The 20,381-nt window shown below is 27.2% G+C and overlaps 2 protein-coding genes across 14 annotated transcripts in view; one reads left to right on the forward strand and one right to left on the reverse strand.

Annotated features, from left to right (window-relative positions):
- LOC147810084 (uncharacterized) overlaps positions 1 to 20,381 on the reverse strand; it is a 391,466-nt gene that overhangs the window by 105,040 nt on the left and 266,045 nt on the right.
- The window catches only part of LOC147810087 (calcium-dependent secretion activator-like), a 66,067-nt gene that overhangs the window by 32,587 nt on the left and 13,099 nt on the right, over positions 1 to 20,381 (forward strand). For 12 of the 14 annotated variants that reach the window (XR_015434177.1, XR_015434178.1, XR_015434180.1 and 9 more), the window contains 5 exons: positions 3,421 to 3,521; positions 4,400 to 4,482; positions 4,819 to 4,956; positions 7,383 to 7,488; positions 18,660 to 18,746. The gene's annotated coding sequence lies outside the window, so the exon portion shown is untranslated. The remainder of the gene's footprint in view (positions 1 to 3,420; positions 3,522 to 4,399; positions 4,483 to 4,818; positions 4,957 to 7,382; positions 7,489 to 18,659; positions 18,747 to 20,381) is intronic. The other 2 variants (XR_015434181.1, XM_087164959.1) reach the window with 2 other exon arrangements.

A 20,381-nucleotide genomic window follows, 5' to 3' on the forward strand; every position in this document is an offset into this window, starting at 1 on the left:
CGTTTAGTCGTAATTAAGTAATATAAATTCAAATTAAATATTTTAATTGAAGAAAATCTATAGGTTTTAAACAAAAGCTTAAAATAAGAACAAAACTGCGATAGTTCAAAATAAAATTCAATGTTTGTTTTGTAATGTACTTTATTATTTTATTTTATTAATTATTATATTTTTTATATCGTAAACATTTTCCTTTTTTTTATCGAAAAAGATCACTTAAGCAACAAAAAATTGAAATCTAAACTACTAACAGTGAGCAGTTTAAAAATTCACGTTTTCTGCCATTTTATGAATTTCTCAAGTTGCAATAACATTGCATTTAATTTAGGAAGGGATGTAACGAGTATTTGGCCCTTCTGGGAAATATTCAGTTGGTTGAATGATCAGTCAAATATTCGGCAGAATATTTTTTAGAAATGTATTTTTCTAAGTTTTTTTATTTTTGAATTTTTAGAGATATTACTTTTTTTAAAAAAAAAAATTATAATCAGGCAATACAATTTTGTCATTTTTTCGATACTTTGAGAATTGAGAACGATTTTTTCCCATTTTTTGCTGTTTTTATTATAACCCAGCATTTTAACAGAACGTCTCATACTATTAATTTATTATCACTCTTTCCATGTACTGTAATATAAATAACCAGTAACATAGAAAAGTGTGATTTTTAGTATTAAAGTTTTGTTTCAGGAACTAAGAAAAATTTTTTTTTTCTGTTTTCCTTTTTTCAGGCATTTTTATTATGACTCAGCATTTTTTTTAAAAATAAAGTTACAAATAAAAAAAATTTTTTATCAATTTTTTTTCTTCTAAAATTATGGCAATGAGAAAAATTGAAATTGAGATTTTCGGCATAAGATTTTCATTTAAAAAAATTAAGAACGTTTTTTCTATCTTTTTATTTTCTTTAAATAAAAATAAAACTTTTTTTAGACCTTTTCATTTTAACACAGTAATTTTTAATAGCATTTCTGTTGACTTAATTATTTTTTCTTCGCTTTTTCTGGTAATTGAAAAACTGAGATGTTCTTCTTTAAAAAATTTTTTCAAACATTAAGATTGATTTTTATGTTCTCTATTTCGCTTTTCGACATTTTCAAAACCGTTCTTGATTGGTCTTTTTTTTAGAGTTAATTTATGAATGCGTTTTTCCAGGAAATATTATTCTGAGCATTGAAATTTTAGTTTCAGTGTTGCTATGCTGCTAAAAGATCTTGCTATTTGGCCCCAAGTGTACGTCAGTACGTTTATTCGATTTTTTTTCTTCTTTTTTTTGCCGAATATTTGGTTTTTGATCAACTCACAATTCATTACCACATTCAAACAAATCATATTCGTTGCGGAAATAAAAACGAAGGAAAAATAACTAGGACTTACGATAAAACTGTACCGAAATATCGTATCAAAAAGTGATTATTTAATTGCGCGATTAACAATCACGTGTCGTAATAACATCATAGTTAAATAACGGGATCGTCAAAATCATGTGGAAAAGTATAGGAATAATTGGGAAAAAATATATTTATGCTGAACTCAGCATGAATAAAGCGTGTCAAATGCATGATTTAAAATTTGCATGTCATAATAGAATAATTGGAATTTTTTATAATACGTGGGAACGCATAGGGAAAACTGCCGAGAAAAATTGTTGAAAAAAAAGAAAATTGCAAAAAAAAGATAAAAAATCACTTAGATTTAAGATGAAATCGTCACAAATAAAGTGCGCAATAAGTGATTACTTAAATTTGCGATCTGAAATTCGCGTCGTAATAAAAATTCGGGATTTTCGAAATCACATAGAAAAGCGGAAATAACTGTTTAAAGAAATCATTTATATTTACGATGAAATCGACTTAAAGAAAGCATGTTAAACTTACATTTACTAAGGAATCTGTTAAAATTGATTGTGTCAAAACGTGATGACTTAAAAGTGCGATTAAAAATTGCCATTTTTTAAATTTTTTTATTGTGTTTAGAAGCTTTTGGGGGCCACACTTCAGTAATCGAAGGGCCACGTTTTGCCCACGGGCCGCAGGTTGTGCACCCCTATGTTAGAAGAAAAATAACTTTTTACCTCAGATTATTTTCCCCTTTAAAATAATTTTATTTATTCTTTTATTTTTCTACTAGAGTAGAAATATTCCTAAAAGTTTTATAATAAAATTTAAATAAAGTGTATTTTTATGCCGCGATGCTAACTGGACATATTTTAGAGAAAAATTCTCAGATCTATCTTCCACCCTTTGTGGGAAGGAGAACAATATTCAACTTTATAGGCAACAAGTAACACAAGTTATGGCCCCAGATATCTGACCCTGGGGGGTGGGAAAGTGGAATATAGGAACTAGCTGTTTTTGAAAATCATTGTGAAGAAGGAAAAAAATTAAGATTGCTGTCCATACACTTTTACTCTTCCTAATCATAAGTTTTCACATTTGTGTTATTCATCCATAAACATTGAATATTATTACACTAATAATTTAACTTAAAATGTGTGATGGGTATTATAACCATTCTGCATATAAGTATTTCAACCTGCAGTTTTCTCCTCAAATCAGTTGTTCCATGTTAGGGTAATTAGAGAGAAACATTCCTATTTAACTGAACTGGGATTTTGTTTTATCCAGCCGACATTTCCCTCTTAACAGACTGGATAGTTGGGAGTAATTGCTAAGATTACTGGACTTGGTTTTAAAAAGCTTGGAAGTTAACCTCACTGAGATCTTGGATTTAGAAATTCTTAGATCTTTTTAGCTGATGGATCTTGAGCAAAAGGAAGATCACTGACCTTGAGGTTGGGTGACAAGGAAAAAAAAAACTTAACTTTGAAAAGTTAAAATTGGAGTTGTCACTGCTGAGGAAAGATGTTAAAGGAAGTGTGAGGTTAAGCAAATGTGTTAGATTTTCTGTGTTTTTAGAAATAATTAAATTTCACTTTTTTTCGAAATAAATGATTGAATTTTACTTTTTTTAGAAATAAATCGTTGGATTTCGCTTCAACATTATTAAAATGTGTCACATTTTTCTTCTTCTCTTAAATATCCATCAAAGGAGAACAAAATTTCTCTCTGATGTCGTTTTAAAGAAAAAATACCCTTTTTTTTTTTAATCTCCCTACGTTAATTTAAATCTTGATTGATAATTAGTTCGTAAACACTATGAAAATAATAACTTCTGATTTTTTAATAAAATATGCGTTTTAATAAAGAGGTTTCCTCTCTTAATGTTAAAATTTCATAACATTTCAATGCATTTTTGGTTGTTTTCTATGCGAAAACCAGAGTTTTTCCATTTAATAGTTTAGGCAACCATTTAATATCTATTTATAGTTATTAAGTTTGCAATATAATTTCCTAAAATATTTAATATAATAAATCAATTTATTATTTATTTATTTTTTATTCTTTGTTTTAATTTCAGGTTCTATATGGGGAAATTCTCAAATTACCTGTTTTAAACTATCGTTAGGTTCGCTTTTTCTTGAACTATGAAAACTGCAACCCAGTACAATGCCTCGAGTTGTATCCTTTTCAAGTTGCTTTCTTTCAATTTTTAGTGTTTTATTTTAATTGGCAAGCATGCAATTACGTAGTGTTATAAGCTAAAATAATTAAAACACATCATCTTCCCTCTCTGTTATTCAGTTTATTATGTTTTACATTAACCGAAATTTAAATATTTATTGATAAGAATTTACAGAGCAACCGAAATTATTATCAACAATAAAATATATATTTGATTTACTTTCTGATGACGTTTGATTTACTTTCTGATGATATTTAATTTATTTTTGAATTTCGTTTTAAGTTACATGAGGGTAGTTTTGTTGGAATTAAAGTGTAATTTTTGGAGAAGTTACCAAGTCGATATAAGATATTATTTCTTTTTTAACTCACTGGACTGCAATATCAGGTTTATGATTCATAAATGAATTGCAGGAATTATATGTCACTTTTATGTGTTAAAGATTGACACATGAATTATTAACTTTCCAAATGAATTAAAATTAATTTCTGAATTTACTAAAATTGTTTGTGAAAGCACATGTCTGACTCCAAATTGTATATATTAATAATTTAATAATAAATTACTTTTGTCAGAAGTATTTATTTATTCAGTTTAATATTTATATTTTTTTATGAAACTGATTACTGTTTTTTTCCACTTTTCTTTTTATAAGCATAACTGTTCCTGACTTTGTAATAGCTATTACCAATCAGTATTTTAATAATGTAGATAATAAAAAGGAAGCAATATTTAATATTTGTTTGTAACTAAAAAAATTATAGAAGTTTTTTTTTAATATATCTGTGTACCTTAATATTATTTTGACTTTGTACTGTAGGTCTATTATTTTAGACCCTTGTATGAATCATAAATTTTCTTAGCTTTTACATAGCTAGCAGTGGAATTAATTTATTTAGGAGCAGTGGAATTAATTTATGAAAGATTAGATACAATGATCATTGATTGTATAAATAGGTCAGTTTATTATTTTTTAAGAGCATTCAGAATTTTTTAAATAATTTTTAGCCAACATTTTTTTATTCAAGTGTATTTTAATTAATTACAACTAAAATTTTGACTATGATAGTTTATAATATTTTTAGCTAGATAAATGTAAGCACCTAGTCTACAACATTAACAGTTCTTGGAGCTTTATCTTTTAACAGCTATGATAAGAATGCCCACATAATTTAGTATCCAGTTGGATAATGGGAAAATTTAGATTTTGTTTTGTTAGAATAAGGTTTTGTTTGGTTATAATAAATTAATGAATAAATAATATTTATTGCAATTAAATGTCTACTATTTCAGATTTTCTAGTTGGTTTGCTTATCATTTAAGCAATTTTCAGTTTTGTTGGAATTGGGGTGACTGGAATGACTGTATTAGTATGAACCTTTTGCATCCAAAACCTGTGATTGTTTGAGAAACCCTGCATAAAGCTTTAAGGTAAATGAATTCAAATATTCAATTTAAATACATATTCAAGATAATGTTAACTGATTCTATTTGCTTCAAAATCATTCCTGCAAAAAAATTTTAAATTAATTGCTTAGTTATCTGTATGGAAACAAGATAATTATCTTTTAAATTATCTGAAAATAGCAAAATTCATAACAAACTGCAAAAAATATTTAAAAGTAATTTTTTTGTATTTTTGTTTTTTTAAATTCAATAAACTATTTCCTATTCTATTAAATAAATGTTTGTAACATTCAATACAATTGTACAAAATCCTTTTGTAAAATGTACTAAAATTCTTTACAATTAGTGGATTAGTTATCAAATCATTAGTGAATTATGAACCAAATTATAACAAATTACACAGACTTTGGTTCTAGATTAATAAAAAAATATTTTATGAAATTAAGAAAAAAAATTAATTTATTCATAACTGATTAATTCTAGCAATATAGTTCCAAACACCTTTTATTTATTTTTTTCAAAACAATAGTTTGTGCAATGTTTAAATTTTTTTTTAATATGATGCCACACATTCTTCATATTTAGTTAGCAATATTCAAGCAGTTTAAATCATGTTAATTATATAGCTCCTTTCTTTCTTCGTGTATGCTTCTCCCCTAGACTTTCTTATTATCAAAGAGTGGTTGACTTAGTGAAAGAAGATTTTTCTAATCTTGTTCCTTTGATTATATGTTCCTATTATTTATGACTTGTTCCTATTATTTATTTAATCATGTTTTATGTGAGTTATAAAAAAAAGGTCTTTTATTTATATGGCATTTTTTTTTCAAAATTGTTGGTTTAACTGTCAAACTATTGTTTATGTGTTTAAATTGTTAATTTTATTTATGGTAAGCTGCAAGATATTAACATAAGTCTGTTCAACCAGTGAACATTTTAAAGGTTACTTTGGAAGTGCAGTTTGCTCCAGTGTACTTCATTGTGTCCACCCACCATTATTAAACTCAATATTTGTATTTGATCAATCAATAAAACATTTTGACCTTTATTATGCTGTGTATTGTAATTTTTAATTATTTCAGACAGAAGATATCAAATTATGAATTTCTGAATTTAATAGGCTGACTGTAAGTCATATTTGACAACTTTTCCAGATTTTGTGTATAATTTTATTTTTACATAGTGGTTACTTAATTTATGCGTTATTTTATTTAATTTATAGATTTATTAATTTGTATATGCTAAATATTGTTAGACATGAAAAATATAAACAATTAACATAATTAAATTCCTCATACATGTAAGTGTTTAATAGTTATTAAATTGTTAAACATCCGGTAAAAAAATATTTCTATCTGACATTGTAATTCAAATGTCATTTCTTTACCATTTTGAAAAACTCTCAGAAAAAGTAAAAGTTGCCAAGTGTGCCATAAGTTGGACAAGCTTGTATTAAAAAAGAATTAATCTTCGGTGGCTCATAATGTTTGTTTCTTTATAATTTTTAATAATATTTTAATATGCATAAATAAGGAATAACTAAAACACTATTTTTTATTTCTGATTAATTTTATTGGGGAAAAAAAGTAGGAAAAAAACATTTGTCAAGTTTCACCAATTCTAATATATATATATATATTTGCATATAAAATTAGTGAGTCAGAATCAGGAGGGAAAAAATTTTAAAAAAATAGTAATTATAAAAATATTTGTAATGGGAAATTTGACTGAGTAATTTTTCATGATGCACATTGTGTTACTATAAGCAACGGCTATACAAAGAAAAAAAAATAAAGAATACTAGAAGGATTTTTTTATATCGAACTGTGTGTACAGCTTAAGAAATTAGGTATATTTCTAAAAGTATTAAGTCCATAATTTTGTTTTAAAAATTTATGAATAAAAAGAATCCTAAATCCAGAAGAAACTCATAATAATTAGGTTTTGTGTCATTTACATCACATATCTATAAAAGAGTATACTAATCTCTATATATAACAATGATATAATTTAGATTGTGAAGTAAACTGAAATGATTTGTTATATTTTTATCTTTTATGAAATCATCCAAAGTCTATAGTATATCAGTTAATATTTTGCATTTTTGACTCGTTTTCATGAAAAAATTTCCATTTTATTTGTTTAATTACTAAAAAACTTAGGACAAGACTTTTGTAACTTCATAACTTCCATTTTAGTTTAAAAAGGATACTCTGAGTAATTTAAGTAGTAACTTTAAATTATTTTTAATAATTTTTTACTGCATTTCTTTTAAAATAAATTTTTCTTCCTAAAGCTGGTATATTTGCAATTAGACATAATGAATTTTGCTTTTTAAAAATTACATATTTATTAGTTTTAGCGTTTGGTTTTCAAATATTTCCTTTGCTATATTGTATATTTGCTGAACAAAATGTGTAAATAAAACTGAATTTTTATTTTATTTGTAGAGCTTATATATGGGAGATACTTCATTTAACAACATGTAAAATGATTTGTTATGATGAGACTAATTAAGAAAAACAAGTAAATGATGCTAAAAAGAAACTGCAGAAGGTAATTAGCCGTTTAAAAGATTTGATCCATTCGCATCTAGGTTAAATCTTTTTTGTATATGTTATTATTTTGTTTCTATGTTTTATTATCACCCATCAAAGGCAAGTCTTTAATTTTCAATGTATGTGTTTGTTTAGTCAATGATGTGGAATAAGTTGGAGAATTGCTAAAAAAATTCTGTGAATTCTCTGAAATTTTATTTAATTGTATAAAAATCCAAAAAATTCCCAAACTTTAGTGACACTATTCTAAATATCCTTTTATCTCTATAAATAAAAATGTTCTAAATCTAAAAATATATGAGATTAAAAAGAAGTTTTGTTACAGATGTGTTAAATGTGTTTGTCAATTAAAAATAAGTTGTTAAATAAATAGACAATGTAAACTTTTTCTTGACTTCACATGTGATCTATGTTTAAATCTGTCTCTAAAATTAAAAATCAATATATTACCACTTCTTTGATAGCATATTTCAAATCATTAATTAGAATTAAAATTGGTGAGTTTTCTTCCTTCATTTAAAGGGAATTCATGTTCATTGTGTGATAGCGACAAAAGAAATAAGAGTTTTAAAAAAAATAGGAATTTTTTTGCATTAAAAAAATTATTAAGTACAAGTCTTTTTATTTTATTTTTTTGGAAAGTACAAAAATGTTTAACGCATGTTTTTGAAGTGCTTAACACATGTTTTGATGTTTTAATGGACATTGAATTCTTTTTGTTGAATTGAATGTTTTTTTCGGGAGGAAAAACATTCTGTTGTACAAATGTTTTTTTCGTAGAAACATTTGAATTGAATGTTTCTACGTTGGTTGAATCCAATGTAGCTGATTTTATTGTTTTACCGATCTAGTTAAACAAAAAAATGTCAACTAATTGCTGATGTAATGTATTATTTATCTGCTGTTGTTACAGAAGGGCTCCTATGTGTTTGCAGGCAGTGTGTCCCCTGATGAAGTACTGTTTTGCAAGCACACATTTTTATTTTATTTGCAAGGATTTTATATATGTCTTATTTCTAAGCACACCGGACAAAAAATTAGTCACCTTAAGAGAAATCCTGAAAAACATCATTTAATAATGTGTAACACCACCTCTGGATTTGATAACCGCCAGGATTCGGTTAGGAAGTGAGTTCACTAGATTTTGCAGGTACAGTAGAGAACCGATTATCCGGAACGATTGGGACTATCGCTATTCCGGATAACTGATTTTTCCGTTTTTCTGAATCGCTACGAAAAGCCGTTTTTTTAGTGTTAAACCCAACTAAAAAAAAAAATATTTGGAAATAATCTTAAAAATAAGAAAAAACGATGAGGTAATACACTAATGATTATTTCTGAAATGATGGTAAGGTAAACATCTTTCAAAAAAGAAAGAAAAATCCTAAATCTTCGGAGGTAAAAAAATTTTTTTAAAAAAAAATTGCGGGAAAATTTATCGAATTCCGTTCCGGTGTTTTGGTTTTCCGGTTTTCTGATTTCCGGATAACGGGTTCTGTACTGTATGTCGAATCCAGTTTAAGCCATTCGCTGAGGATTTGATCTCGAGCAAATCCACCAAATTGCAAGGATGTTGATTTCGGCGTTTTACCCATTGTTCCAACATGTCCCTCAAATTTTCAATCGGGTTCAAGTCAGGTGATTTTACAAGCCAGTCGAGATGTAATTGAGTGCCTGAGTGTTCATAAGACCAGTGACATATTCATCCAGCCCGATGAACTTTGCTGTTGTCATCTTGAAAAACAGCTCATTTTTCAAAAACTTATTCAATTGTAGGAAATTTTCTAAAATGTACAAAAACTAGGAGAATTTTTATTATACCAGGAGAAAATGGCAAAATCCAGTAGTGGCTACTGGTAAATACAGGAGAATTGGCAACTACGTGTATCATATCTTACTGAAACTTAAAATTTTAGTGATGTTGAATACTAAAATGGTAGCAGCTACTTTAACAACCAAGTACTTTAAAAGGCCATTTTTGGTGTTTCACTATTTCAGGAATTATTTCGGATTCTTTGGGTAGCAAAACGCTTAAGTAGAATATCGTATTACTTTACTAAACAACAGAGAAGAGAGGAAGGAAGGAGGGTCAAGATATGAAACAGGTCTTCTCCCCAGATGGCGTACTCGAGCGTTGCGATCGCAAATCAGCACGTACTGTGTTGTCAGGTACCGATAACCGTTCACCCCCAAATGACGTTGTAAAATCCCCTAAAATTTTTTTAAAAAAAACCAAAATTTTTAACTTAAAGTATAAGTATTAAAGAATAGTACAAAAGTTAAATAATGTATAGAAAACGTTGCTTTAATACTTTTTAATATTTCATTATCGACAAATTAATCTTTTTTACATTTCAATCGTCACATTATTTTTAATTTCTATTAAAATATTTAAGATATTTTTTTCAATACTTTTTGACTCGCACATTTTTTCATAAATATTTTATTATCAACGATATAGTCTTTTTAATATTTTAATTCTAACATTATACTTAAATTTCTGATAAAATATCCAACATATTTTCGTCAATACTTTCTGATTTGTACATGTTTTGGTTGTTAAACATTTTTAACATAGAAGAAGTAGGTACAAAATTTTGACAACTATTAGAAAGTTCATATCGAAAGCGCAAAGTAGCATCAGCTGTAGTTATAGACATTTTATTTCTCAATTTGTCTTTAATAATATTTAATAAGGAGAAACATCTCTCCACAGCTGCATTTGAAAACGAAATACATAATAAAGCTAAAACAAGAGTCAAAATATGTTTTAAATTTCCACAAGAATTTTTAATTTCTCTGATTTTTACCCATAAAGATTCTGTACAATCACAATTCAAATCATCTACATTCGAGAGTAAATTCCATCGACATCAATACAAATTGATGAAAATTAAGCAACAATATTTGCCTTAACAAATTTACGTGTTGAATCCGGTGAAAACTTTTTTATAGACTCTAATGTTTCGAAATTATTCTGTTCTGCATTTTTCTTCGCTCAATTTAACAACAAAATTTATGCATCTTTCTTTAACATTTCGGAATCAATATTTACTGTAAGAGAATTTAAGTCGTAGCCAAAATTCAATAATTATCAGCACATCATTTCAAAATTGTTTTGAAATGAAGTGCTGATAATTAGAAAAAATTATGAACAATTGTACTATTAATTAACCTTTAAACTGCTTTTCGTGTTCATAATCATTCTTGTACTTTTGTAGGCACTTCTTTTCTTTAACCAACATCATTTTTAAACCTTGTGCACATTAAAAATTTTAAATAATTTGAATTCAAATTCACCAAACGTACAGGTTGATCGAGCTAAGTAATAACTTACTACAGTCAACAAAGGAGTTTTTAAATTAAATCTTTTTGTTTTGGTTTAACATATTGATTTTCATATTACCATCTCACACATTCAGTTATAAAAATTGATATTCGAACGTAACCAAAATGAAGCTAGTAAAATTCACAAATAACCCTGAAAAAAACCCTAAAAACAAATTCCCCGAAAATACCCACTGAAGATAAAAAAAAAAAATCCCCCTAAATATAGGAGGAAAACCCCTAATCTGGCAATACTGTGTGTAGTCGTCGTAAGTATGTACGTATCCCACAAATGAATATTTTGTTTCAAAAATATTTTTTAGTTAAAGCTTTGTGATAGAAACGTATAGGATCTAAAAATATTGCAATTCGGAGTATTCATGGGTCTCACTCCTCAGTCTTGGGAAAATAATCAGTGATCTAAATTCGGTCCGCCAATTGAAATCTATATTTAAATTAATTAGTCGAAAACTTTCTTTTTCCTTATTTTTCTTTAAAAAATGTAACTCTTATTTTCTGCTAAAAATAAATAAAATTACTCTTTTTCATAATTATTGCTGTATTATCCTTCTGATGTTTGGAAATGCTCGGAAAAGTTACATTAAGATTGTTTTTTTAATGAAATTTATTCACTCTAAGAAAAGAAATTAATTAATAGTTAGCTAAGATAAGAAATTAATGTGAAATAGAAGTAGAGATGGCGGTGATTATTGTAAAAAGATATAGTAAGCTAATTGTTAGATTTGTTTTGTTTGCTGTAAAAATAGACTAACATAATGAAGAAAAATAAATATTTTTTGTAAGAAAAAATAAACAAGTCATTGATATAATGTAAGGATCATTTTCTGAAAAGGAACATTTTGCTGTCAGTGAGCTATTAATTTCTGAAAATCCTGCTAAACAAAACTAGACCGAGAGAGTTAGTCAAGAAAGTTCAGTGTGAAATTATTTTTTTTTTGGAGTGAGTGGTACCCCTTAAGTACTATAATTAAAAAAATTTGCTTATGTAAGAATGTTGAGTTTCAAACATTTATTAAATAGCTCTTAAAAAGGTCTTTTACTCATAGAAGAGCTTTATAAGAACTCAAAAGTGCTAGAAGATATTACAATGTAATTTGCCAATATTTTGAAGATAATCCATGTGCAGGTTACTACAGGCATTTATTGTAAGTGTCTAATTAATATTTAAGAAATATGTTTAAGTTTATTAGTAAAGTTTATTTAATATTAAAGTTTGTATTTAAGAAATTAATTCATACTTTTTCATGGTTTAGGAAAACTTTTTAATCACAATATGAAATAAATGTAAAAAAAATTCGATATGCAACAAAAAATGATCACTTTTTAATCTATGTTTTGCAACATTTATATTCTTTGCTAATTTAAGCATAGTTCAAATATAGCTTTTAATCTGTTTACATGCAAAATTAGTAAGGGAAGTTAGTGTGGAAATTGTGCTAGATTAGACATCTTGAATAACTTTTTTTTATTTATAGGTCAAATTTTTTCTGTGAGGTATCATAGTTGGTAACATTACTGTACAGTGCATAACAAAATAAAAAATAAATAAAAACGGAGCACCCTGAGTAATTTCTGATCTTCACATTCTATGACCCAGTCTTAATGGTTAGAGAGGGTGACCTTAAATAAATTAATTAATTAGTGCACTCGATATTTTAAGTTACAGTTATAAAACTCATTTATCCAAAAATAATTCCATTCAGAAAATAGCTTCTTGTAAATGTTTATTTTTATTATTTTTAATAAAAGTCAGATAGATTTTGAATTGTAAACTATGCAATTTTTACATTACTTTAACGGATGTAATTTTACATGGCAAATTACAAAATTTGAGCGAAATTGGTCGAATAGTTAGGTTAAAAAAGCGACCTTTGTAAAAGTCAATTTCTCAGAAACTATAAGATGATTTTTAGCATTCCCGTCAAAAATATTTATGATCAAATTAAGTTTCAACTAAATTATGATCTTAACATCTAAAACACTATAAGCCATTCAACCAACAACATTGTCTGCCGTCAAATTGGTAAGTCTGTTGTAGGAACTCATTAAACGTAAAAAGCAATGCGTGTTCAACCAATGTTTAAGTTAATGTTCTGCCTAACTAAAACATTGTACTGTTATTTTTAAAATTCCTGCTTGTACTTCAAAAGAATGTACATTTTTTCGATCACATATCTATCATGCACCCTAAAAGAATCTAGAGAATTTTTCCCTACATCGACTTTCAGTAGGTAAAAAAATGCGGGCCGTAACTTGTTTTATGCTCAGCATTTAAATACCAAATATAAGATATTATTTATTCCTTTTTTATTCTGTTTTTTCTCAATTCAAATATTTCGACTTTTAATAAACCCATTAATTTAAAACTTGGTAATTGGTTGAAGCATGGCATGCTACTTAAATTCATTCTAGCACTTGGTAAATATTTTATTAACTTTTTTATAACAAAGTATATTTTCTTTCAGAAAAATCCAAAAACTTATATTTTTAATATAAAAAATACTTAGTTTTTCAATTTTTATGCGCTTGTATGGTTGTAAAAAAACACTTTTGATTGTCTGTAAAGAGTTATTTCAAATAATTTTCATGATTTTATTTTCAATATTCCGAAGCATTGTGTTTTTTAACATAAACCTTAAATCTAAAGAAAATTAAATTACAAAAGTTCTTTGTGATACATCACGAAAAATATTTGCATTTAAACTATGTCTTTGCTTTTGTTAAACTATGGTGGAAAATACAGAATCCGAAGTTCAATTTTAAATACGTTATAGAAATTTTTTTTTGAAAAGTTGCAAATTGATGCTTTTTTCATGAAATCAAAAACCTTACAACTTAATATTAAAATTAGCATTCACTGTTATCTATGACGTAAAAAGTTATTGCACATTAGTTTATTTTCATCTTGTAAAAATTTATTACGACTTGCAAACTTGTTAGTCAAACATTTCGGTAAATCAAATTTCCTTCCTGCTAACAACAGAGCTCTTTAATTCAGTCTACAATCTATAACTGTATGTGTTTTATATCGAAATATAATAAAAGAAAATTTGTTCCAAATAGTTTAAATAGGAAAACCTTCAAGTTTTTTACGGTTAATTTTACTTTTTTGCTTCCAAATCTCCAGAACTATTTAAACAAATCCGAAAGCATTAGTACAGAAAGAAAAGATATCATTTCTTTGAAAGTAATTTAGAATAATAACTGGAACATTTTTAACTTATAAGAAAAGCAAATTCTTGCATTGTAATTTGTACAAGATTATTCGTTCCTTAGTCAAATCCTTTTTTTAAAAATTCCGAACAGAAACTTAATAAATTATCAATAACGCTTGAAATTTTAACCACATTCAAATTCGACATCCACATTAATTTGTGGGGAAAACTTTATTTCTGCACCTGCGCTATTTAAATCTACTATTTCAAATAGTAATAGCTAGTTAAGTTTTTAACATTTGTTTTTTATTTTCAAAATTTCACACTTTATCATTTATAAACTTAGTTTTTTTAATTATCTAAACACAGATACCCCAGAGTTGTATAGTGTTTGAGAATTACGAAAGTTTTCGCAAATTTTTATTTGAAATGATAAATTTTAACTATCACGGAATGTTAAGTTTTATTCTTATATTTAAGAGAAATTTAAAAGAGGGCCGTTCACATGTTACGTAAACATGTTTCCCGCTATTTTGATGTACCCTCTCAGCAAAGAACGATAATTAAGGACAATTTTTCGTGCTTACATAAGAAATCTCATCTTTTTTTCTGCTTTGACTTTGACTGTAATAGTGTAATTTTAGAAATAAATTCAAATAAATTATAAAATAGCTTGAAATAAAGCTAAAAATACATTTTAGTTTATTTTGTAAATTTTTAAGTTAAATATTCTTTAAGGGCTTTTTTGTGATTTTTTTACTTTAGTCAAATGTCTTGATCTCTAAGATTTAATAAAGATATTTTTTTTCTACTTCTTTCCCTAAATTTAACTTTAATTACAAATATGAAATTTTCTAATTTTTTCTGCCTTTTCTGTTACATTTTTTGCAATAAAAAAATTTGAGAATAGAGAATTATGGTGTCTTGCGCATGTATTTATGCCCCCTTGTAAGTAACAATAAGCAAATCAGATACTTTGGTATTATTTTAACGGCTACAAATCAAATATTTAGTTAGCTTTTTATAAACAATGCAATGTCTTCGTAAATGGATCGTGTATAATCGAATCCGCAAGAAATTGTGCTCATGACAAATTTTGAAAAATACAAATTGTAGCCGGGATGAATTGTGCTCGCGACGACCTGTTCCCCCTCTGAATTGTACCGCGAAAAATTGAGCATGACAAGTTAGCGTAGAATTAAAAAAAGAATAAAATAAAAAAAAGCAGGAGCTAAAACAAGTTATAATTATTGACTAAAATATCACAAATTTGAACTTTCAAATCGTCCTTTGAAATTAACTTCCTAATTTAAAAGCTTTCTTTTGTTCCTCCGGTAAAACATGTGTGGTCTAAACAACCTTTGGCTAATTTTTGGCCTAGAATTCAAAAATTCAACTTTACATTCAAGCGTTTGCCCATTGAAGGAAATTATTTGAGAACTTTAGCACAACAAACATTTTCGTAGTCTGCTTATCCACCAAAAATAAGTAATAGCATAAGCATGTTTAACAAATTTCTAACTAAAAAACCATAAGTGTAAATTTTGTATATAACATAAAGCTTATTATAGAAATCCTTATCTCCTTTAAAAACTGTTGGAAAAAGAAAACGTCAACAATGAATTATGGCAAAATTATTAAGATGACAACCAGGAAAGTTAATTTTGTTAACAAACCAATAGTAGTAAATGGCTATCCGACCCTCAAAAATCGGTTTTTGCTATAAACTTGCTTTACCTGAGTTTCGATTATAAAAAAAAGTTTACATTTTGCTAGCTTGTAATAACGTAGGACAACAAATTGTTATCTCACATTTGAGTGCCAAACGCCTTTATTAATCCATTCTTAAAAGATAGTTGTAGCTAGAGTGTGATTTTCTTAGAACTCTGAAAATATATTATCCTAGGAATTTAATCTCAAACTTTAAGCTAAGCGAAGGAAATCGTTAGCCTACCAAACAGTCTTAAGTAACACGTCAATGAAGAAATAAAGCAAAAATTAGCTTTACCTTTTGACGCAGATGGTATAGCAGTGTCCCTTTTTATGTTTTTTTTTAGATGTTCTAATTATAATAAAAAACATATTCTGGTATTTTTTAATTATGATAACAGCTCAATAGCTTCTAAAAGACTGTCAAATTATAGGACGGTTTTCATATATTTATACTAAAATATAAAATTTTAAAAAAAGTAGTATACATTTTTATTCCCACTTATATTCAAAAATTCATCCAATGATTTTGTAAATTACCGAAATATCAATGCTGAATTACTGTTTCTCTAAATAACTGCAAAGAAGTGCAAGTTGAAAACATTATTATATGAAAGTGAGTCCATATTTGTCAAGGGACATGCCCCATTCCATAACCATAAATTATTAAATTTCTGAATATAATATTTTTTTACTTATTTTGACCTAAATTAATACAAAATAATGAAAAAATATGAAAATATGTTTAATATAAATCCTGCCTCCTAAATTTATGCTAATTTATGTGTTTGGAACTACAAAGTTTGAATTTTGAACTCAGACCTTTCCAATTAGAAGTTAAACTATAATCATTCCAAGAACTTTGGAAAGCAAACGATAAGATGCCTTAGGTAAAAACAATATTTGATTCACGAAAGCTTGAACAAATCGGGAGGAAAACAAATTTTTTTTTTTTTAGTGAAATTCGAAAGAATAGCGTTAAAAATAAATAATTTGCAATAGAAAGAAACTTCACAGCGCACTCGAAATTTTGTCCAAGCAAATAAAAATAGTTCCGACCACAAGCGTTTCATTCTATTTTTGACCAAATATCAACCCATAGTAGGTCATAAGTAGTCTCCAAATTTTAACTCAAGTTTTAATAGCAAAACTGAAAGAAGAAAAGTAAAAGGTTTAGATAAAACACCACCAAATTTTTTTCTATTTAATCGGCTTTTACTTTTCGATACACAAATACATTAAATCATATTTAGAAAATTGTTTCTAAATAATTAGTATTGTATGCCTCAATTTCAGTAAGAAGTTGTTTTCGCGCATTTGTATGACTGATAAGTCTTTTAAAAGTCAAATAAAAGATTCAATTTTAACTTTAAACACGCCAATTCCCATGCCCGCGTTGCTGATATATGTTTTAGATAAATATTAAGCTTAAAAAAATTAAATATGGACAATATTAAATATTTTCAGTAACAGGGAAGGTGGGTAAAGATTCATATTTCTCGCCACTAATATGTTAGGGAACTGGATTCGAATCACAGAGATGGCAGGTCGATACGAATTCAGCACCCAGCTTGCACCGACTAAAGTGCTGATGTAAAATATCCTCAGTAGTAGACGGATCATAGGTTAGAGTCCCCTTGCCGTCAGGCTAACTATGGGAGGTTTTCGTGGTTTTCCTCTCCATGTAACGCAAATGCGGATTAGCACCATCAAAAAGTCCTCCACGAAGGTACATTTCTCCCAATACTTCAACCAGGGGCTCACTCGCTTTCTAGATTGAGTTCAAACTTACAAGGTTAAGGTCAGTCATATTGGTCTTTAAATAATTACAGATATATATTACGGTTTATATTACAATAAGTTCATATTACAGTTACGGTTTAGATTAATACAGTTTATATTACAGTATTATTTTAGTAAAGTTTGGATTTTAATGACATCTGCATTTTAGACACTTTTGCTGCTTTAGGGGCATTTTTTTTAAGTAGAACTACTTACTCATTTTTACAACTTTCACTCCTTTTAGCTCCTGTAGTTCTAGCTGAAAATAACTTAGCTCTTTAGTTTATTTACAGCTGGTACAGGAGTGCATTTTCTTTTTTTAAAAAAAGTTAGTTTCTGAATTCGATTTGACAGTGTATCAAAGTAGTTTACCTTTCTTATTTTGAATTAGAGAAAATTGCATATATTCTCTTAATATAAATGATTTAATACAATTGCATCCTATATGGAATTTCAGGAAAGATATGTTTCAGATTTAAATCTTGTATAATTTACAAGGGACATTTTTTTTTCAAATCAGTTGCATTCTTTGCTATTTTCAAAGGTATCTTTTGCCATTTTTTTGAGATTTCTTGGATCTTCAAAATCTGGGCTCTAACACATATTCCTATATATATAGGAAACTAACACATATTCCTAGACTGATAAAAAAAACGAAAACAATTTTCAATCCACAATCTCCTTATTGCGAAGACTCCCAATATTCTGAAGATTTAGAATCCAAATATGCAAAAACACACACCCAAACATATATATAAAACTTCAAAATGTAGAGAAAGCATGGAAAAATTAAAAAAGAAGGAAAAAGGAAAAAATAATAAAAATCCAAAAAAAAGGAAAATATTTTCCTCTTTTTGTCCTTTTTGTGTGTATGTATATATATATATATATATATAATTATGTGTGTATTAAAAGAAAATACGTTTTTGTGTCCTATTTCATAACTTATTTAATAATTAGCTCTACAAATAAGCATATTTGAAGTCCCCCCCCCCAGGAACCATTAAGATTGAGACTTTATTATGTGAAAATTACGTGAAATTTTTCAATGGGATATTTTTTTGCGCACATTTATATTGTAAAGCATGAAAGGCGGGAATTTCTTATTCAATTTTTTATTTTTATTTTGTGATTTGTTTATTATTTCTTATTTTTCTCCTATTTTTAATTTCAGGTGGTCACCTTTAATTTTCTGATAAAAAGAAGAGTTGCAGGTCCTCCATTAGAAAGTGAAATATGACTATTTGATGCTAAAATAGAGGTAAAGCAACTAAAGATACTATTTTTTACAAAAAATAGCTTTAAAAAAGCATTGTCAGGATCATTAAAACTTGTTTTTAAAAAATGTGACTGTTTAAAATTGTTGTTTATTAATGTTGCTGACAAACTATCGAGTAGTGTCAAATCTAATTATCAAATTCAAATAAAAATCCAAAAAACCATGTGAAAATGGCCGAAAAACAATAAATACGAAGTTCAGGAAACCTATAGGAATATGTAATGCAATCGTCACAAGCTGCATGAAAAAGTGATGATTAAATTTCCTACTCGCGTACCGTTATTCGTAAATTCAACGACCTATAGAGTACGTTGTTATTATGTGCAGTTGCTCTGGAGATTTCTGCAGTGTAACATGGTTTCGTCCTGTGCACTGTGGGCCAGAAGACTATGATCTTTAGCCAAAAACAAAAAATTCATTTTTCAACTAAAATATGCGTAGGCAGTTTTAATATGTCCCAAATTAAGTATTCATAATCATTCCAAACTTTATAGTTTACTTTTTGAACCGACAAGAGTACAATGCAATGAAAAATATGCTAAATTTTTTTTTTTAAATGTAACTTTAAATTTTTATTTCCGAAATATATGTTGGAATTCCACCTTACTGTTACATTTTTATCAGAGTAATCAGTGTTAAATTATAGTGCAATTTTTCAATTTGTTGGATTAGTTAATGCTCTTGACAAACTTATAGTTTATATCTTATCATTTGACATTTTACAATTCCAAAAAACTCCATGACGTAATTAGCTAAACTTTTTTGTTGTTGTCTCCTTTGATGTTTCTTCTTTCGAAAAAACCTGCCCCATTTTCCCAGTATTGCAAAAGTGAACTTAATATTCAGGAAAACAAAAATTATGTTTTTTTTTTCTTCATGTTTTCGCGTTATTTTGTAATATTACTTCGGAAATATAATTTGCTTTTCATTTTTAATATGAAATTACGAAAATTATTATATTTTCATTGCTATATTTAATTATTTAAACGTACTATATTATGTTTTTATTTTTGTTCAGCATATTTCAGATGCCATTTTGTTTTTTGGCTATTTTAGTGCATTTCAAAATTTCAACTATGAATTCAATTTACCTGCACATAAAAACCCCTAAATATTTTGAAACAAATTTTATCGAAATTCTAATTTTGGCCACGAAACCTTGGATGCTGGCCCACTGAGCTGTGGTCGGAAAAACTACATTTTCTTTGTAGTTAACTACAATAACTTTCTTACAATCGTATTTAACAGCAGCTACTTTATTTTTAAATGTGGCGACTACAAAGTACTTTCGAAATGTAGTCACCACTTTGCAACTTATAGAAGACATATCTTAATTTTCACCAATATTCAAAATTATTTTGAATGCAAAAATTTGACTCTTTAAAATATGAGGAGATATTAAGAAGTTTTATCTTATGTTTACATGAAATAGTTTTTTTTATTTTATTTTAAAGCACTTTTTACGAATTTGTTCTTTTAATTTTCAAACTCTATGCTTTTCGTGACAGTGATATAAGAAATGCTACGAAATTATCAAATATTTGTGATTTAAGGGATCCATGCTTTTTTATAGACAATGCTTTTTCTCCAAGACATGATACAGAGCAAAAAACAAAA

The sequence above is a fragment of the Parasteatoda tepidariorum genome, chromosome 5 (genome assembly GCF_982258835.1).
Source record: "Parasteatoda tepidariorum strain Cologne lab strain chromosome 5, Ptep-v5.0, whole genome shotgun sequence".
NCBI classification, from domain to species: Eukaryota; Metazoa; Arthropoda; class Arachnida; order Araneae; family Theridiidae; genus Parasteatoda; species Parasteatoda tepidariorum.